This window comes from Myotis yumanensis, unplaced genomic scaffold (genome assembly GCF_028538775.1).
Source record: "Myotis yumanensis isolate MYYU_CA2020_CCGP unplaced genomic scaffold, mMyoYum1.0.hap1 SCAF_1, whole genome shotgun sequence".
NCBI classification, from domain to species: domain Eukaryota; kingdom Metazoa; phylum Chordata; class Mammalia; order Chiroptera; family Vespertilionidae; genus Myotis; species Myotis yumanensis.
Window position 1 is genome coordinate 25,593,226 of NW_027223752.1, and position 19,283 is coordinate 25,612,508.

Here is a 19,283-nt window from a genome sequence, read left to right on the forward strand (position 1 = left end):
GAATGGGCTAGAGTGTCAGGAGAGCATCACAGTGCTATCAGTAAAGTACAATGAGAAAACAGAAGGCAGACCATATGACTTTGCTCATGGGCATCTGAAAGGCATATCATATCAGATGACATTTCTATTAGGCCTTAAAGAACTAGTCTAAATTTTCTAGTGCAAGGTAAAGGGAAGGGCATTCCTAGCCAAGGAACAGCATATACAGAGGCAGAGGTGTGTGAAAGAGGTTAGTTGGCTCTCCTGTACATGGAAGTTAGAATGGGTCAGGGGGTATGGAGAGAGAGAAGGCCAGAGAGGTGAAGAAGCCCTGTAGATCCTATTTATGTTGTACCAATGAGATTCTAGGACTTGTTTCCAAATGGTGCTGTCAATTAATTCACAGACAAACTAGGATCTATTACCTTTGGAAACTCATATCCCTGCTGTGTATACCCAGAAACAAAATACTAGAAATAAAATCAATTAAGGGGAAAACATTAAACTGGATATAGTAAAACACACTGAAAAAAATTAGGGAGAGATAAGTAACTATCAAATACTACAGAAGAAACGTATGCACTGTCAAGTGATAATTCAATCACTTAAGCTCTGAAGAGCTTTAGCTACAAATAAGCTTCAGCCACAAAACCCCCAAATGTCCTATCACTTAGCTGGGTAGGATCTTCTGTCATTGCTGATGGGCAAAGAGGAAGGAAGTGGCTCCATTCAGCTTATGTAGTGGTAGTGGTTCTTTCCTAATTCATTCTTTTGTGTCACAAACCAGTCATTCTAAAGACTGGTGACAAATGAGGAATGATCATATGAGAGCTTACAGTGAAGGAAACTGAGCAAGAAAAAGTGAGAAAGATGGTGACAATGTGTATAGAAGGTTTTAAAATCAAAGAGTGTATCTTAGTATATCTTAATGGGGTAGGAAAACAAAGATTTAATCCCTTTTGGGATAAAAGGGTGCAGATAAAAATGAAGAGAAAGTAGGCAGACACACATTCATGTCTCTTCCACTTGTGTCTGTGCCAACTGCACAGAACATAGAGAAGACCTAAATTAATGTGAAATATAGATGGCTTCAAAGGAGAGAGATAGACAAAGGGTCTCCTCCTTAGAATATATTCTCAGAACTCCAAAGAGAAGTGTCATTGTTTCCCTAAATGCAGAATAGACTCAAATAAGAGAAAGGATACTTCACGCTGAGAGTTTGCCCTCTGTCTGCACTTGTTAGGAAAGCCAAGAACAGCATGCATGATACTCCTGCCTATGCACTGATGTCACCTTTCCATTTTAGGAGAAATTGTAAACATTTCAGTTTGGCTTTTAAAAGAGGATTTTAAAAAGTTAGTCTTTCTCTAAATAGCTTCTCTTTCCATGGTTCTCTCAGTTTCAAAGTATCAATTCTTTGAGTTAACCAAGCCACACCTAGAGTTGATCAATGAGTATCCTTCACAAGAATCATGACCTACGGGGAATGACAAAGAAACACAGCATCCTTGCTTTCACAGAACTCTTTCCTCAGAATCCCCAAATATTATAATCATATATGTATTTGAAAATTGCTATACAGTCCTGTGCATTTGCACCTTATATTTTTAAGTATCAGAATGGTTTTATTCAAACATACCCCTAACACAATTTCAATATACCAACCAGATGAAAGAAGAATGAGAAGAGTGAGCACCAACTTCTGGTCTGTCCTCCTGCTTCACCACCACTCTCATCACTAAATCCAGGGTCTCAGAGAACACATTTTAGAGCCACTGATCCAGTCTAATATGCTTTTTTCTAAAAAGGGAAACTGAGGCTCAGAGAGAAAGGTGATTGATTGTGAGAATCAGAGAATGGTGTTATAGAGAGGATATTAGTCCTGGAACCAGATTTAGTCCAAACTATCTCTGTGGTTAACCATTTGACTTTAGTAAGTCCCTCACTGGCCTCTGTTCCTTTATTTTTTATCACTGTCAGGTAATAATGGTTGCCCTCCAGTGGCCTCTCCATCTGTAATATTTTAGAAGTCTGCTACTTTTTCTAACCCTTAACTTCCATCAAAGTAGACTTTACAACATGAAACATTCAAGTGCTTTTGAAGTAGAGTTGGCTGACTTCAGTTGGTGAGGCAGCTTTGTTGACAAATGTCATGAGGTCAATGTATATTGTCATAACATTGACAAAGAGGAGGATGTACTGGTGATCTCATTTATTCAGTGGAATAATGAAAACAGAAGGAGATCTTCATCACAGAGTACTCCACATGAATCTCTTTTTCATAATACAGGCAGTGGGCACTGGGACGATTCAATGGGAGACATAACTCTGAGAATTTTAATCTAAATATAATCAAAGAAATATATCCAGGTATTGCTCCAAACAGAAAAGCATCAGCAGACATATAAACTATCTATCAACTGTTATTAGCACCAGATTTCCCAGACTTCGCCAGATACTCTGCTCACCTAATTTTAAATATATAGTTCCAAAGGTCTATTGAAACCTTTGATTCAGTAGGCTTGGGGCATTTTTTTTTTTCTAGTGCCACAGTTGATACCAATGTTCAGGCAAATATGGGAAACACTGTTATTTGAAACCCTATCTCTTACTATTTATGACAAGCAACCAATATAAATCAAGAATCTGTCATGCTCCTAATCAAAGTGGTAGTGATTGCCAGCAGGTGCAGGAAAACTGCCAATGTCTCTATCTCAGATATACTAAAAGAAGTTCCCTTTGTAATTGAGGCTCATATGTGGCTCATATTTAGTTCTAGAATATATGTATTTTTAATCTCTTCTCTGCCATTTGACTGCATATGATTGACCTCACTGCAACCTACGGAGGAGGAGGAAGATTTAGAAGCAAGCCAGAATGACAGGGAAATGGCCCAATTATACTGAGCCTTAATGTTCTCTCAGCAAAGTAGATATAGGCAGCATGCTAAACCACAAAGGCAAGTGGGAGGCACTGGGAGAATGCTGTTAGGTGAGAAAGATGAAAGGACAGCAATTATTCTAATCATCTATGGAGAGGGTGCAGCAATGCTCCCTATAATTGCTGAGTGAAGCATGAAGTCAGTAATTTAACTGGCCTTTAAAAAATATTTTTTTGGGAATGGAAACTAATTTTGCTTTTTATCTGTTGGCCTAGTGAAAAGTATTAATCACTCCCCCATTAGACAACAGCCATCCCAATCTGTTTCAGCATCCCTCGCTCAAGATGAAGAAGAACAGATTTTACCAGAGGCAAATAAACAGGTTCAACCAGTATATGTTTTATTTGGATTGGTGGTCATTAGCATCTGTAATAATTCTGTGTGTGTTTTTTTCCTCCTTTTTCTCCAGATGTGTTGTCTGTTAAAAGTAGGATTTAGGGTAAATGGCCATAAGAGAAATCCGTTTCTGAAAACTTAAAGATAAATGCTTATAAGCTAAGTTTCCTTTCCAGTAAGCAGAAACAGGGGACACTTTCTTTGAGTTCTCAAAACAATGTGCCCATAACTCTAGCTACATAGCCTCTATTTAGAAAACACTTTGGGCATTGCACTAATTGTTTATTTACTTGATTCTCCATCCAACACACAAACACACACACTTAGTTAAAATAACTAACAGAATACAGAATAGAGGAAGCCTATAGAGAAATGCCTAATAAGTGAAAAATGATGAATGAATGAATGAATGAATGAGTGAATCAACCAATTAATCAAATGGCATTACCTTGTTCCTAGAAGCAACCAGTTCTTTTGGTATCTATGCCCTAGATTACAGAAACTGATATAATAGAAGATAGGTTAAGAAAATTGCACAGGTCTTCATCTCTAATTTCCATACACATGTCACACAAAATTTCACTCTTTTAATTCTGTATTCCTTCATTCAGTGACTACTAAGCATCTACTGTGAGCCAGATGCCATTCTGGGCGTGAGGTCAGAGCAGTGATTTAGACACTCCCATTCCCTCCCCTTCCAGTCCCTTCATTTCAGGGAAAGGCAGACAGTGAACACAAAAACAGGTGAACAAGATAATTACAGACTAGTACTGAAAATAAAGAGTCATGGGATAGAGCCATGGTCGGCAAACCGTGGCTCGCGAGCCACATGCGGCTCTTTGGCCCCTTGAGTGTGGATCTTCCACAAAATACCATGTGCGGGCACGCATGTACAATGCAATTGAAACTTCATGGCCCATGCGCAGAAGTCGGTATTTTGTGGAAGAGCCACACTGAAGGGGCCAAAGAGCCGCATGTGGCTCGCGAGCTATGGTTTGCCGAGCCTCAGTTTGCCAACCACTGGGATAGAGTGATTTGTGGGGAGGGGGAGGGGAGTTTTCTAAGTTAGGATGATCAGAAAGGTCAGTCTTAGGAGTGGTATCTTAGTGGAAATCTAAATGATGAGAGCCATCCATGGTGCTGAGGGGAGAAGTCTTGGGACAAGGGGGAAGCCTGAAGCTGAAATAAGCTGGGCATATTTGATCAACAGTCCAGAGTTTGGTGGCAGAGGGAAAAGGGCTTAGGGGGAATGAGCAGTCAAATCCTATAAGCTTCTCTCTCTCTCTCTCTCTCTCTCTCTCTCTCTCTCTCTCTCTCTCTCCTCCCTCCTTTCCAGAAATCTATAAAAGCATATCCACAGGTGAGGATTTTTTAAAAAGGAAGAAATATCAGTTGAACTAATCTGAATTCTACTTGGAGTCAGTCACCCAGCCTATCCAGTACATATATTTACTAACGTAGTTTTAGCCCTAATTCTAACTCATTCCAAAATCAACATTTGGATTAAGGGACACTGCTCATTAGACCCATCAATCTAACACAGTGTAATTAGAGCAAAGGATGTTTTATCCAGTGTTCTGTAATTAGAGCTTCCTATTCACTAACACTTTCCCCAATTCCCACAATGATCACTGATGGTCATAATGACAGACCTGAGGTGCTGCAAAGTACTTCCCAATAACCAAGAACAGTTACACTGTGTTCTGTCTAGCTGAGGGCATCTCATGTCTGGGAAAATATGCAGTCCCTGGTTGTTATCCATGGGAAATCAGGTTTCTTAGAGCATGGCACCCTTTGATCAGATCAGGTAACTTTACTGTTCTAGAGAATCTGGGTGACAGAGCTCATCCATGTTCACACGTGTATTGGGTCAAAATCTGGTCTTTAAGGGGAAGAATAATCCAGTGTTTTCCTTCCTTTTCTCTTTTCAGTAGAAAATGCTGTAAATTAGCCTACAATAAAAGCACTCCTCCTCCCAGATCACTAGATCATGGAGACTGTTACAAGGGTAACAAAAGGCCAGCATTGCTCATTGCTTCCCCTCAAGCATTTTAAATCTCAGTGTATAGTTCATCTCTTTCATTCCAGTGTTTGACTAATTGATGAAGATGACACCTTTTAAAGACAAAATGACTACTATCAACCCTGATGACTGTGTTTATGGCTCTTCTCTTTGGTACATACCAATTTAATTTGCGGTAGAGATGAAATAACACTGCCATTGTAAAGGTCTTTATAAATTATCTTAATTATCAAAAACACTATTATTCTGAATAGGAAAGCTTTTGGAAGAGAACTCTGAATCACTGGCTATGCAACTTTGAGCAATTTTTCTTATCAACTGGGTGTTTCAATTTTCTCATGTGTAGAATGGTATTAATAATAAATTCTACTTCACAAGGTTGTAAGGATTAAATGTAAAATGCCTGATATGTAATAAGCACTCAATAAATCTTAGCTATTATTCACATAATTTGTCCCTGACTTATATACTATATAGGAGTGCTGGGTATTGGGAAGTTCCCTTATATTAATTATATACTTATAGTTCTAGATTGGCAGAGGTGGAATTTTCTAAAACAAAACAAAACAAAACAAAAAACCAATAAAACAAGAAAGTGGTGGCCCTTGCTGGTTTGTCTCAGTGGATAAAGCGTCAGCCTTTGGACTGAAGGGTCCTGGGTTTGATTCCACTCAAGGGCACATGCCTGAGTTGTGGGCTCAATCCCCAGCGTGGAACGTGCAGGAGGCAGCCAATCAATGATTCTCTCTCATCACTGATGTTTCTATCTCTCCTTCCCTCTCCTTCTCTGAAATCAATAAAAATATATTTTAAAAAAGACAAACAAACAAGAAAGTGTGGCCAGCTGCAGTGTGGCCCACTCTCCTGCGCTGAGGGCCTGAATTCAGAACCCTGACACAGCATGCCATTCTTGTTCCCACGGTACAAGTTAAGTGAAGTGTCCATTTCAACTTATTTCTCTTTGAACAGGAGGTGGTGCATCTATTTCTTTAGTGGGAGAAATCTCAGTTGATTGGTAACAAGGCAGAAAGTCAATGTCTAGGCCAGCTTTGGCAGCTCCAGTACCCTCTACACCCTGGTCCTTAGCATGCTCCTTGCCACTGTGTTGGTGTGCAGAACCTCAGAGCATTGGGCCCAAGGTGGCAGGATGTCACAGAGAAAAAGAGAGGCACAGCTTCTTCTGAAAGTTCTTTGTGGTAACGACTGAAATAAACAATGCTGGTGTGGAAATGAGGACTTAAGATTAACAGTTTGCTCACCAGTCCCCAAACCCACTTTGTCCCCTATGAGTTTTAACAGAAAGGCCTGGAACACTTTCTAGTGAGCCTTTAAGGGGTAACACCTGTATAATTATTCTCTTTTCCAAGACTCTCTGTCTTCCATACCTATATTATTTGGTTAAGAGGAGGGACAGATACCCATGAGCCACCCAAAATGTTTATGACCAACAGAAACCCTTCCCATAAACCTATAGACCATTTCCTACTGTCAGGACCCACCCAGGCTGCATGGTGAGGCTCACCAGCCCTCCTTGTTCCAGCCCCGCCCCCAAACAAATTCACTGTCATTGGTCAGATTTGCATTTCACATTCTACAAAATCCTTTCTGATGCCTCATCTCATCTGATCCTTAATGTGGCTTCTTAAAAAGCATAGAGCAGGTATCAGTATCTCTGTATTACAGAATACAAAGAACCCAATCTAGTCAAGATAATAAAGCAGGCATTCTGATGCAGAATTGTTCTACTACCCTACATTGACTTCCTTCACTTGCCTAATGTCATACAACCACAGTGAAGATTCAAATCCAAGCAGTCTCCAGCGTCTGTGTTCTCAACCATCACTCTATACTATGTCCCAACGATGTATGAGAAGGTAGTTTGTCAAAGCTAGAAGAGTGCTTTGATATATTTGAGTGTAATACATGTACCAAAAGGTGACCACATTGGTACACTTACAATTGTGTGTAATGGAAAAATATTCAATGTATAAATTAGAATGAATAGCCAAGAACATAACTGATGCCCAACTTCAGTGGAAGAAGGAAAGATAGGATGATGGAATTGATATGACAAATATACTTTTATATCATTCTTTCAGTTAAAAGTATTTGTGAACTGTCACCATTTGGAGGAGACTAAAGAGTCATGAAGACTAAATAAAATGTGACATCCTGGATTGGATTCTAGTACCTTAAAAAAAATTAACTGAAAAACCAGGAAAATCTGAGTTGATTCTACAGTTAAAATTATTGTACAGATGTGAATTTCTTAGTTTCAATAAATTTACCATGGTTTTGTAATACGTTAACATTAGGGGAGGCCAGATTAAGGGTATAAAAGAACTCTCTATACAATCTTTGCAACTTCTGTAAATCTAAAATGATTTTAAAATAAAAAGTTAAAAATATTTGTAGGGAAAGTGTAATTCAGACTACATTTGCAAACAGTCCCTTCACAAAGCTCCAACTTCAATCCCTGCTTTTTTTAAATAGTTGACTCTTTTCTAAGATTACCCTTCTTGGTCGCTGCATCGACGACCCATCTTAATGATGTTCTCCTACCTTCCTTCATGCAAGTTCTCTAAGAAAGATGGCTTTGGAAGATGATCATGTTTGATGAAACTGAAACGCACTTTTCCCTTCTGTTGATCTCAATATACAACCAGTTTTCAAGTTTCTGGAAGATTACTTGAAATTTTGACAGAACAGAAATAGTCTCCCCAGAGTTCCTGATCTATAATTGTAGCTATTTATCAGATGCCAAGCATCAAGTATACATTTAATACATATTTGCTCAGTTTGCAATTAATATACACTTTTGGAGCATTTGTTCAAAAATATTTATTAAGCACCTACTGTGTGTATAAGAATGGACAGGTTTAGGATTCAGTCTTTAAGGAGCTTGGTATAGTAGAAAGAACTTGATTAAAAAAATAAACAATTATGCCACTTAGACATTGTCCCTGGTGTGACTAGCTTTTACCATTCAATGTAAACCAGAAATTTTCTTTTTTAATTACTATAGAACTTGTAAAAATTTTTGTTCAAGCACAATGCTAAAACTCACCTTATAATGTCAAGGTTAGTAATGATATACTCCTGTCTAACCAAATTCCATTGCAGATTTCAAGTAATGAAGAGGCTCTGAGTTTACATCCTAAATTATCTTCCAATATATTATTAATGGATGGAGTATCCGTATTTTACAGCCGGAGAGAGCATGACAGACCACAGTTCTAGTATAATCCACACTCATTCATTCCATAATGGAATGTACTTCAGGCTTCATTTTGTAAACGAACTTTAGGACAACTTCAAGCCCTGTTTTTTTTTCTAAATATTCTATCCTTTTCTATCTATACAGCTATACTAGGAGGCATACTTCATTTGCACAAAATGTTTTTGGATGCTTGTCCAATAGAAGATTTCAGCATGCATCTCTCAAGGAGACATTGTCACCACCACAGCTCTGTCTACTTCAGTAGGTGTTGTTCTGGGATAAAGTCCTCCTGTAAATCTCTAAATCCATTATGAATGTATAGCTTTCAAGCTTTCAGATTCTATTCTCTTGCCCTGCATTGTCTTTTGTACTCATTAATTACCTTTTTGTGGAAGAAAAAAAGAAATCTCTCTCAATTTCCCTAAAGCCCCAGCCCTTTCTTAGGATTCACCAAGAAAAGCAATTATCTTTTTGTGCAGTATTGATCTGTCTGGACATTGCCTCCCAGTGGATCATCTATTTAGTTCTGGAATTTAAAAATCCTCACAATGCCAACCTCTGTGTCACCACCTGAATTAATGTCCACTCCTCATCTGCTGGCACTCACCATTGGTCAAGTTTACCATCACACTGAGCTGTCCCACACTGGCATTTCACTCATGGAGAAAAGTCCTTTGGTGTTCATGTTGTGAATGTTTTTTTGGCATTTCTTCACTTGGCACCATTTAAGACCTTAAGCACTTACTAGCCAACAAATCTCCAAAATTGAAAGTGTGCTCTTTGTGAGGAAACACATGATATTATTCAGTGAAGCCTGATAGAATTTACTATGTCATAGTACTTTCCACGTATGATTAATAAAAATGTGTCCAGAGTATCTAGCCATAGGAAGTCAGATATAATATTCTGAGACTTTACATAATTCACTATGTAACAGTATTGATTCTTTGAAAGTTTCATTTGTAAGTATATCCTAGAAAAAATATACATTAGTATTAAAAATGAATATCTTGCAAAATCACTTAGAAAAGAGGACAGCATTAGAGAACAGAGACCTATTGACAAATTCAAGATTAAAAAAAAATTCTTGACTTACTAATGCATAAAATTATGTTAGAGTGATTTTTCTAACTGACCAACTCTTTTTCTCAATATTAATATTAACTCAACATTAATATGCAACTGCAATTTTAATGGATTCTTTTGGAGCTTGGGGGCACAGGAACTCAAGAGCTGAGAATTCTGGATATTCTTCCTGAGTTGACCAAACCAGTTTAAGAACAGAAAAAAAAAGTGATATCATCCCAATGTGGGCTCTCTAGTTCAGGTGTAATAATTGGTCTTGGTCACTATAATTGCCAGTTGGTTATGTCTATCTGATCATTTCTAATCCTGAAATAGAGGCATCCATAATTCTAAAATGATATAAAAATGGCAAAAGTTTATTAGAAGCAATATTTAAATAGGATAAGATTCTTATTTCCCAAAGATACTCCCTCCCTGAATTTACTATTTACTTAGGAGAAAGATTATCCTGCTTGAATTACCTAGAAAATCCCAGGAAGGAGAAAGAACCAAGGCTTTAGCTCTAGGCACACTGTATTTAAACCTTGTATCAGCTGTTTGTAAGTGGCAGCAACTTTGGCAACTTAACCTCTTTGAATTTTGGCTCCTCAACTGGGAACTGAAGATAGTAGTTTCTACCTTTTTATGACCATTGAGGAAATTACAGGGAAAAACAAAACAAAAGGAGACAAATGCACTCTCATTTACACACCCTTGCATTCAGTGATGCTTTATAAATAGCAAGACTTTTTATAAGATAATAGCCACTCCCTTTGAAGGATGTTTTGATTCTTATGAAGTATCTGAATTGGGTTTGTACCTCACTTTGGGCTTTCTCATGAAAGGGAAATTAAGAGACATTTGAAGGTGTGTCTAATTGCTTCTGGTAAAAGATCTTCTTCCCTCCTGGGTCAACTCTCACATACACTTTACTTGGAGCAAAGGTGCATGTTTGTGATTAGCTACATTAATTATGTGAAGAGTAATAAAAAGGAAATCCTAAAGGGCTTTAGAGAAAGGGAACTCTAAATGAGGTCCTCTATATTTATTCTTGGGCAATCCTTTGAGTAAAATGAGCCATGGGTCTGTGATAGGTGGTTCAATACCAATAGAGATGCTAAATCACCTGGCCCACCTGTGCAAACTCCACAAATAAATTTTCCTTCCCAGCCAGGAGAGAGGTGTGGCTTGAGACTTAGCTTATTAGATGGATGTACCATTGGCACCAATTCAGGTGTAAAGAAATCACATTACATGGGGTTCAGAAATTTATATCCTCTATCCATTCCAGAACACAAGGCCATGAGCAGGTAGAAAAGCAATAGTGGAGGAAGGTGAGGCATAAACAGCACTATACCTGAAGACAAGCCTCTGAAAGGAAAGTGTGTACACACCTATTAGAATATTATTTAATCCAACAGGTAGACAGGCCAATACAACCCAGCTTCTCAATCAGGCGCTCTTGTTCAGAGAACTCCTTTCTTTATTCAATACCACTTTCCAGCCAATGCCCTTGGTGACATTTTGTCATGACCTCTTTTGGAAAAGGCCACTACAACAAGTTCCACTTTTTCTCTGGAGCATGGAGCCTGCCTCTTTCATGGAACAGAGCTGCCAGCCCAAGGTGCTGGGCCCGGCTTATGATAAGTGACATATCTCTAATTATCGCATCAACCAGACATCATCACCTGTCCTCCCAGGTATGAAGCCTCATTAATAACCCCTGGGGAAGGGTGGTAGCACCTCAGGCCTGTCATATGATCTGCTCTCTGATGCGGAGTTCCCATAATCAGCACTAGCATGCCCTCTCATGTGTCACAGCTCTCATTGTTTGTCACCCGATCGCAATACATAACTAGAGAGCAAGCCCCTTATCATTTCATAACACTCCCTGATGCCAAAAGCTGGAGAAAACAGAAACACTGCAAGGGGTGGATTGCTAGTTATGTGAGGCAGCTATCAAGGTGGTAACTCAGGCTCACACACAACTGGGTGTTCAGAGGGAAGAACAGAGGCCCCAATAACCCTCCTGCTGCCGTCTCCCAGGCTGGGTGGAATTGGACAGGAGCCCCTGTGCACAGAGAGGAGATGGTTTAGGGCAGTGGTCGGCAAACTCATTAGTCAACAGAGCCAAATATCAACAGTACTTCTTCAAAATAGACTCGCCCAGGCCGAAAACCGACTTCTGTGCATGGGCCATGAAGTTTCAATTGTACTGTACGCGCACCCACACATGGTATTTTGTGGAAAAGCCACACTCAAGGGGCCAAAGAGCCGCATGTGGCTTGCGAGCTGCAGTTTGCCGACCACTGGTTTAGGGGAATGAGAAGAAAATGAAAATGATGGTGTCTGTGTTCCTGGTCTGCTAAATGGGTTTTGACTCCTTATGTTCATCTTAAAAGTAAATGTAGTTTGATATGGGACTCTAGGCTGGGTGTCTGTTCTGGAATTCAGGACTGATTCTGGCCATAAGTACAAACATGATTGTCAGCATATGTGTCTACAAACTGGGAAGGAAAATGATTTTTCCTGTTTAGAATGAGGGCAATTTTATGGAGCAAAGTGCTTGCAGGAGGAATTATTAATAAAATGTTGACAGTAATAACAGCAACACTTAAAGGACCCTTAGGATGGGCCAGGCAGTGTGCTGAGGGCTTTACAGGTATGGTCTCATTTAATGCTCACATCGACCCATATGAAACTTTATCACCCTCAATTTCAGCAGATAAGGCATAGGGAAGTTATGTAACTTGCCTAAAGTCACATAGCTATGAAGTGACAATGTGAAGTATGAGAGTCAGGATTTGAACACAGAAAGTCCAGTTCCAGCCCCTGTGCCCTTGTAGAGAGGTTGCTATTGACTCAGAAGCTTTGATCTTGAAGTTGGAGAGAAACAGAGAACCTGTGAAGAGGGTTCAACGAAGGGAGCTTGAAAGAACAGAGGTCACTTAGGCAAATAGTACTTCATCATTAAAAAAACCTGGCAACTCCCCTCTCTTTCTCCATCATGCAGGAGCTCAGCCCCCCTTTCCTCAACTCCAACTGAAACAGAACAACTGGTCTTTTCATTATGCATCACAGTCTGAAAACTATGGGGCTTGCCTTCTAACCCAGGCTTTTTCATTAACCTAATATGTGACCATAACTAGGTAAGTCTCTGGCTCCTATCTTCAACTCTAAAATGAGTATTTGAAGGACAAATTCTCCTAGATGCCCTCAAGCATTTAACTGTTTTTCCTGGGTTTCTTACTGAGAACAGAAGCTCGCTCTGGCTCTGCGGTGATGCACCGGAGCTGTGATCTCCAAAGGGGGGGTAGACTTCCTCAGGGGTGCCAAGGTGGGTTCACTGGGGTTATGGGAAAAATACTGAAACATCTACTCTTTTAAAAATTTATTCTGATGTTTCTGAGTGTTTTATAATGTAGACAACATATTAGCATGTGTATACTCTACATAATAAATATATGTTAATTTATAAGTGCTATATGGTTTATTTTTTTCTAGTATGTGTGGACATTCAAAAATATTTGGAGACCATGGCAGCAGAGAGATTACCAGGGTCTCTGCTCTTTGCGGTGTACCCCAGAAGCTGTATCCAATTTGCCACATGGATGACATGCTGCCAATGCCATTGGGCATGGACTGGAGCTAAAAGCTAGTACCAAGGTGGTTCATGTTGCAATTTGATTTTTTTTCTTCCTCAGATTAAATGCCTTATAATTTCTTTTAATTTTAAACCACAGAGACAGGGATATTATTTATAATGATAGCATTAATATTAGTATTGGCTTAATCACTTCTGTGCTATGGGGTAGGGGAGGTCTTCTAATTACACAATCTTATTTGAAGCCTGTATTTTTAAAGAATATCTTACTCTAAAGGGTAGTTGCAGGCATCTAATGGAAGCAAAATATTTTCAGAAAAATCTTCATTTCCCCTTAAGCTTCCAGGATTAGTCTAACAGTATGTTAAAATAGATGGCCTTGGCCAGGTAGCTCAGTTAGTTAGAGCATTGACCCAATACACCAAGGTTGTAGGTTCAATGACAAGTCAGGGTATATAAAAGAATCAACCAGTTGGTTGGGTGTTGTCCCATGCACCAAAATGTTGCCCGTTGGATTCCAGGTCCAGGTTGCTGGCTCAATGCCTGGTAGGGGGCATGCCAGAGACAGACTATGGATGTTTCACTCTTACATCCATGTTTCTCTCCCTTTCTCCTCTCTTTCTCTTTCTAAAAATTCAATATAAAAATCTTGTTAAAAATAATCAACCAATGAATGCATAAATAAGTGGAACAACAAATCCATGTTTCTCTCTTTCTCCCTTCCTCTCTCTCAAATCAATAAACAAACAAACAAACAAAATATATGGAAACCTTGACAGTGTGCCCTATTAGATTTTCTTTACTAGTTTTGTCTATTTTCCTAACTCACAAAATATATTTAGTTCAATTGTGAGGTAGTCCTCTCCCCTCATTTCCCCCTCTAAAATCAGATACTCACAGATACTTGGGATGTGCGCTACTCTGACCTCTCTAGTTTGGGAAGAATATTGAAATATTAGAGTAGCTAGAAAGATAGGCTAAAAAAAAGTGCTACAAAGGCTACAAGATAAAACATGAGAAGAGGTAGTGAGAGCTAATTTTATAAGTCTGGCAAAGCAGTGACTCCAGGAGACTAGATCATAGTCTTTAAGTACCTTTAAGGTAACAATATAATTGAAGGGAAAGAATTATATTCATAGTCACAGAAGATATGACTGGAAGCAATGGCCCAAAGCAATGGGAGAAAAGCTTTGGTGAAACTGTCAGTAGGTGGAAAAAGAAACTCCTGACTATCTGAGGAATGGAACAGGCAAAGCAATCCCCAGAGGAGGCATCTGAAACATTTTGGTACAGACAGCCCAAAGCCCTTGAATAAGAAACAGAGATTAACAACTGTGTTCCTCAATAATGTGTCACCTTTCACTCTTGTCAGAAATTGGATCTCTCAGCAACACCCTGAAAGACAGCCCTTAAGATAAGGCTACATAATCAGAGATGTGTGTGAAGGCTCTTACTGAGAGGAGAAAAGAATAGTCAAGAAAACTCTGACACACCAATACTGTACAATTATGAAGTAAATACAGGCAAAATGTGTTATTTTATGCATATTCTGTGTAATGTCATATCTTACCCAAGTTGTCTCAGAGAAATTATAAAACCTTCAATCATACCTTACCATTCTGTGTTCAATACAAAGTTTGAGCACCAGTAAGTTCAACCATTGAGTTAATGTCATTAAATGTGTTATGCCATCTAACAAATCAGATGCATGAAATATACAAATATGTGAGCCCGAAATACTTCTGAGTAGGCAAACATATACCCTTAGGACAGTAATGTGAAAGTCAACTTCTAAGCCCTTCTAAACTAAGTGTTAAAAATAGTTGTGTCTGAAAATGTTTGAGGGCACTGTTTATATATAATAGGTGAAGCTACATCCCCAAACTGTTAACTCATCTTCTGTGTGAGAGGATATACATAATCAGATATCTTCAGGGTGGGTCAGGCCAAGAGATGAATGGAGAAACTGGGTGATATATGTGAGAGTGTGTGGGTGGAGAGGATGACTGGAGAGGGTATGTCCATAAAAGGGCCCCTGCTGCCCAACCGATCTCCAGCTGACCCATGCCACATGGGAACACTGGCCCAGTATAGCTGAACCTACCAACTTTTTGAGAGAAACTGGAAATCTCAGCTTGTATATAAAAATGTGTATTTTAAAATATATTTGTCCATTAGATGAGGCCCAGGGGACACTATCAGAGCACATTCTCCAATCTGCTTACACTGACAGTGTGGAAAAGGAGGGATGCCCCATTCTCTGAGATTTGGAACCAGGAATGGCATAATTGAAACAAGTGGAAAAGTGGGCTTGTTTGTGCAGTATCAATAAACTCTGGGGAAAATGAAGAAAATACTTAATTTTTGTTCTTTTGTTCAATGAATCCAGAAAGGAAGGAGGTACTGGAGCAAGCAGTAGTTCCATTTTAATGTCCCCATGGGGCTTTTCTGTATATACTTGGAAATGTTAGTGTGCAGACCTGGTTTATGAACAGTCAGGAGGTCACAGTGGCTCTGGCCTCATTGGTAGTCATCAGAAACAGCAGAAAGTCCCCTTAAGAGAGAAGCACATCTTCAACTACCCTAAAGACAGAAGCGGACAGAATGGTGAGTTCTCAGGGACATCCACACGACTTAGTGATAGTGTGTTTCCAGAGGATCTGTGTGAAAAGTGGTGGCTAAGTTTCTAAAATCTACTGTAGCAGTTCTAGGTCAAAGTTGACAAGATGGCTTTGGTGGTTAGCAGTAGAGTTTGAGTTCATAGAACAGTGTTGCTCTGCTTAGGCCTTTTAAACACACACACACACACACACACTCACACACACACACACACACACACACACACTTTTCCTACTGTGTGGCATTCACTATTCCAGGTGAATCCTGTAATCTGTCCTCAACAGCAGAGAAATATCCCAGTGCTTTGTCCAGCTCATGTCAGGTGCAACCAAGTATACAGAATCCAGCACGAAGTCTCGCTACTCTGCAATACTGGTTGCTCTCTTCAAGAGGCACCTGAGAGCTCAGTCTGCATGCCTCTAAGAGAAATTTGGTACTCCTTCTAGGATTTGTGTTCATATCATAGGGGACTCCTTTGTTAATGTACTATTTAAACCGAACGCTCACTTTTAACAAAGAAGCAATTTGTGAAAATGCAGGGAAAACCTTCTTATTGTTCCATCTACATTCTTTCATGTTGAATACATAAAGTGAGAGTTCTGTTCTCTTTATCAAAAATTATAGTAACTTATAAGGGGAGAACTCAGGGTAGGTTCCCAGTTCCTAAGGGGGATCTGTTATGATATGTTGCATATGCAATTTTGGGTGACACCATTCAATTGCTCTTTGGAGAATCATTGTAAGATAATGTTCTTTGAATCTCTGTAAAGACATTGCTCAAATAAAAGATGGAGATTTAGAGAAGCAAAAAAGACTCCCATGGTTTTCCCTAGAGCTGATAAACCATGTCTGCATTTCATCCCAATGTCTGCATGTGTTTAACACACACACGCACGGCTTGAAGGAGGAAGTGCACACTCTGTTTTGCAGTGTTTGAGTGATAATCAAAGTGAAGCATGTGCTTCCATTCTGTTTCCTGTAGCATTCAGTTAAGAGAAGGGAACATTTAATTTGTACTGATACTGTCACCCACTGGGGTGATCTTATAATAATTAGGTTTGGGGGGGAAGAAGGTCTAGGTCACTATGTAGACATGACACTGTAAGAAGGCTTGAAAAGTATACCCAAAATAACCCAAAATAATGTGGTCTATCTCCCAGGAGGAGGTTTCTCATTGGGTCCATTTTTATTTATTTGTCTCCATTAGTGCTATGTGGATGTGTCTAGCAATCTGCTATCTATGAAATATAGACAGATGTTATGAAGGAACCTTGCACAATTACAAAATGAAACAATAGGAATGGCCACAGTCATTTTTAAAAAAGGAACAGAAATGCAAGCTGCCTCACCCAAAGTGACACTCCAAGGAGTGATGTGCAACCTCTGAGGACATACACCAGATAAAAACATCATTTAAGGACCATAGCAGTTAATGGGATCTGGTACCTGAGCCATCCACATTTTGGCTCTTGTCTGCCATTTACTTGGCTGCTAACCCTCCTGTTGAAAACTACAATCACTTTAGCATCTCTTAGGCCCTCATTTCTAGGTCTCCAACCACAATCACCTAGGCGTCAAAAGCTTTGCTGGGTGGTAGGCATACCTGTATTATTATGAACGGACTCATCTTAACTTTGTAGGTCTCCCAATGGTAACAAGGCACATTAATGTACATTTTCTCATTTAATCTTCACCATAATACTCTGAAGTTGGCAGCATATTATCTATAGGGTGCCCTCGAAAATGCATACATACACTTTGGCAGTGTTAATTTTCAAAATTGAGCTATTAGCTGTTAAATTCTGTAAACATTTTGGAGAGGACACCTTGTATATCTCTACCATTTACATAAAATAACTTCTAGTTGATGGTAGAGCTAGGACTAGACCCTGAGTCTTCTGGCTCTGAGTTAGTAAGGCCCATGCCAACTACAAAGGGAAGAAATGCAGAAAGAGTGATGAGAAGATTATAAGCTAGAATAAATACCAGTGAAGACAAAGAACACATCCCAACAAAATCATTTCAGATAAAAGAGGTATGGCTAAAAGATATAAGGGGGTAAAAATCTCTGGAACTACTTGTATTTGAAAACCTCTCTTAATCCCTTTGATTCTCTAAAACTTCACTATGTAGGGTTCCCTGACCCTCTAATCTTTTCTTTTGAACTTTCTTCCTTTTCCTTTATCATTTTGTAAAATATATATATATATATATATATATATATATATATATATATCCCAAATTCCTACTCATTTATCTCCCTGGAGATCTTAGCAATCCTCAGAGCTTCCACTGTATTGCCAGGCTGAAAAATTTCAAATTCCTACCTCTATCCTGTATCTCTCATCAAGTTCACTGCACATCTCCAATTGGAAATCTCTACATATTGACTCCTGGATGCCTTATATTTTGCATCACCAAAGTAAAACTCTCACCTCATCCTAAAATACATTTTTTTAAAAATATGTCTCAATTTTATTGTTGCTGATAATGAAATCATAACCTTCTCATTCTAGGCATTCCTTACTTCTCTACTTATCCATTCAATCAGCTGGCAACCAACACCTATTGATTCTGTCTCTGAAATGTCCTTTTGTTTCATCTTCATTAGCTTCCTATTATCATCATGCTTGAATAAGTCCTTAAAATGTTTTTTTGGTTTTACCTGGACCACTTACACCCTATCCTGTTATCTATTTTCCTTGATCCTGGTGAAAAAAATTATTTCAACATACCAAAAATACTCTTCCTAAAAATCAAGCTTTGGACATTTCATCTTCTGCTCAAAACCTTTCAATATCTGACGGCTTTCAGAAGAAATCTATCAGTTTGGTGTTCAAGTCCTCCTCTCTACAGGCTAAAAGTGCCTGAGAAGAAATAAAATAAACAAACCTAAAATCATAACTATCATTAGTTTTGCATCTACTGTGAACCAGATACTCATTAAGCATTTTCACATGCATCATTCTTCACACAGACTTGGAAGGTGGCATTATTATCACTATGTCCGATTTACAGAGCAGTCAGATAATGTACCCAAGGTTATAGAGCTGGTTGGGGGCAGAGCTAGATTTTGAATCACAGACCACTTGCTTCTAAAACATATGCTCTTTCTCCTATTCCATACTATCTGCCTTTTCCATCAAGCCACTTATTCTGGTCAAAGAGAACACTTCACCAAATTGAGAATACAGCCTGTGGTTTCTTCCTTTGAGATTATCCTTAAGCTCATATCTTCACCTGGCATATTCCTTCTTCCAGTTCCAGAGTCTAAATCTAACCAACCCTGTCTATGAACATTTCTCTAATCTCTACAAACAATAATATTCTTACCTTCCTTGGTATATAACTGATGCTGCCTTAAAACTAAGTCTCAGGTACAATTTGGATTCCCCTCCTTTATATTAAACTTCTTAACACATCCAAATAGATTACTGTTTCATAAATATGTGTTGAATTAAAATGATCACCACTGCACTTTCTACTCTAATACCTA

The 19,283-nt window shown here is 38.9% G+C and overlaps 1 protein-coding gene across 20 annotated transcripts in view; it reads right to left on the reverse strand.

Annotated features, from left to right (window-relative positions):
- The window catches only part of NRXN3 (neurexin 3), a 1,545,560-nt gene that overhangs the window by 327,961 nt on the left and 1,198,316 nt on the right, over positions 1 to 19,283 (reverse strand). The gene's annotated exons all lie outside the window — the stretch shown is intronic.